Source organism: Aegilops tauschii, chromosome 2, assembly GCF_002575655.3.
Source record: "Aegilops tauschii subsp. strangulata cultivar AL8/78 chromosome 2, Aet v6.0, whole genome shotgun sequence".
Taxonomy (NCBI): Eukaryota; Viridiplantae; Streptophyta; class Magnoliopsida; order Poales; family Poaceae; genus Aegilops; species Aegilops tauschii.
In genome coordinates this window covers 417,610,416-417,613,419 of record NC_053036.3, presented here as the reverse complement: position 1 = coordinate 417,613,419, position 3,004 = coordinate 417,610,416, and positions in this window count along the sequence as shown.

The following is a 3,004-nucleotide window of genomic DNA, read 5'->3' as shown; positions in this document are numbered from 1 at the left end:
GAGCGAGGGGATGCCTTCCGGGGCATCCCCAAGCTTAGTTGCTTCAATATTCCTTGAATATTACCTTGGGGTGCCTTGGGTATCCCCTAGCTTTGGGTCTTGTCACTCCTTATTCTCCTCATATCGACATCTCACCCAAAACTTGAAAACTTCAATCACACAAAACTTAACGGAACTTCTTGAGATAGGTTAGTATGATAAAGAGCAAACCATTCACTTTGGCTCTATCAAAGACAAGTGATACGTATCCAACGTATCTATAATTTTTGATTGTTCCATGCTATTATATTATCTGTTTTGGGTGTTTAAATGGTCTTTATTATACACTTTTATATTATTTTTGGGACTAACCTACTAACCCAAGGCCCAGTGCAAATTGCTGTTTTTTTGCCTATTTCAGTGTTTCGCAGAAAAGGAATATCAAACGGAATCCAAACGGAATGAAACCTTCGGGAGAGTGATTTTTGGAACAAACGTGATCCAGGGAACTTGGAGTGGACGTCAAGAAAGAAGCAAGGAGGCCACGAGGCAGGGAGGCGCGCCTGCCCCCCTGGGCGCACCCCCCACCCTCGTGGGCCCCTCGCAGCTCCACCGACCTACTTCTTCCTCCTATATATACCCATGCACCCCGAAAACATCCAGGAGCACCACGAAACCCTATTTCCACCGCCGCAACCTTCTGTGCCCGTGAGATCCCATCTTGGGGCCTTTTCCGGTGCTCCGCCGGAGGGGGAATCGATCACGGAGGGCTTCTACATCAACACCATAGCCTCTCTGATGATGTGTGAGTAGTTTACCTCAGACCTTCGGGTCCATAGTTATTAGCTAGATGGCTTCTTCTCTCTCTTTGGATCTCAATACAAAGTTCTCCTCGATCTTCTTGGAGATCTATTCAATGTAACTCTTTTTGCGATGTGTTTGTCGAGATCCGATGAATTGTGGGTTTATGATCAAGATTATCTATGAACAATATTTGAATCTCCTCTGAATTCTTTTATGTATGATTTGTTATCTTTGCAAGTCTCTTCGAATTATCAGTTTGGTTTGGCATACTAGATTGATCTTTCTTGCAATGGGAGAAGTGCTTAGCTTTCGTTCAATCATGCGGTGCTCGATCCCAATGATAGAAGAGGAAACGGCACGTATTGTATTGTTGCCATCGAGGATAAAAAGATGGGGTTTATATCATATTGCTTGAGTTTATCCCTCTACATCATGTCATCTTGCCTAATGCGTTACTCTGTTCTTATGAACTTAATACTCTAGATGCATGCTGGATAGCGGTCGATGTGTGGAGTAATAGTAGTAGATGCAGAATCGTTTCGGTCTACTTTTCGCGGACGTGATGCCTATATACATGATCATGCCTAGATATTCTCATAACTATGCACTATTCTATCAATTGCTCGACAGTAATTTGTTCACCCACCGTAATACTTATGCTATCTTGAGAGAAGCCACTAGTGAAACCTATGGCCCCCAGGTCTATTTTCCATCATATTAATCTCCCGTCAACTAGCTATTTCTGTCACCGTTTATTTTGCAATCTTTACTTTCTATCTTTATCATAAAAATACCAAAAATATTATCCTATCATCTCTATCAGATCTCACTTTTGCAAGTGGCTGTGAAGGGATTGACAACCCCTTTATCGCGTTGGTTGCAAGGTTCTTATTTGTTTGTGTAGGTACGAGGGACTTGCGTGTGTCCTCCTACTGGATTGATACCTTGGTTCTCAAAAACTGAGGGAAATACTTACGCTACTTTGCTGCATCACCCTTTCCTCTTCAAGGGAAAACCAACGCATGCTCAAGAGGTAGCAAGAAGGATTTCTGGCGCCGTTGCTGGGGAGATTTACGCACAAGTCAAGACATACCAAGTACCCATCACAAACTCTTATCCCTCGCATTACATTATTTGCCATTTGCCTCTCATTTTCCTCTCCCCCACTTCACCTTTGCCTTTTCTTCGCCTTCTTCCCGTATGTCTTTTTGTTTGTGTTTCCATGTGCCTTCTATTTGCTTGCATCTTTGTTTGCTAAAAATCTATTTATATGGATCCACTTAAAGTGTTCTACTTGGATCATCTTCGATCCTTATGCGCTCGTGGTGAAACCCCAACTAGCCTAGTTGATGGGAAATCTTTAGATGAGCATGCTCCTTTTGTGCGTCATCGCTTGTCTGAAAAAGGGAGATTCTTATGGGATCAAATAAACAGATTGCTGTGTTATGCTTGGAATCTTTGTGAAATTTATGATTTCACTTGTTGCTCTAAGAACCCTAAAAACACCTTCCCTACCTATGTGAGTTTAATGAAAATGAAATCTTATCTTCTTATGCAAAGGGTGTTTATAGTTACTATGATATCGAACAAATTGAAGAATTTGTTGCTTTTAAGGGTGCTTATGAAGTTGCTTCTTTGATTGAAAAGTATGATATTACTCTCCACGAATCTGAAAATTTTGACATACTTAAATATTGCTATGAAAACTATGCTCATAATGTCTATGTCAAAGAATTTATTGAAAGAATGACCGTTGCTTCTAAAGAAAATAATGATATGCATTAATCTATAGATAATTATGATTCCGATGATTTGATTGAAATATCCCTTGATGAACATGATGCTTGCTATTCTTGTGGCCATGATGCCAATATTTATGAAGATGAATTTGCTATAGTTCCTTATGTTAAACATGAGATCGTTGCTATTGCACCCATACTTGATAGTTCCTTCGATGAAAAGCATGATTGCAATGATGTTATTATAAATTCTATTAATGTCAATTGTGCTAATAATATGCAAAACCCTAAGCTTGGGGATGCTAGTTTTGCTATGACTACTACTTGTTGCAATGATCATGATTTGGGTGATTCTTCTTATGATCTTGAAAATTTATTTAAGCCCCATGATGAATATGAGATTGATAATAGTGTTTGCAATAATATTGAAAGTGGGTTGGAAGAGTGTCAACTTTAGATACCACATATTTGTAGAATGTTCA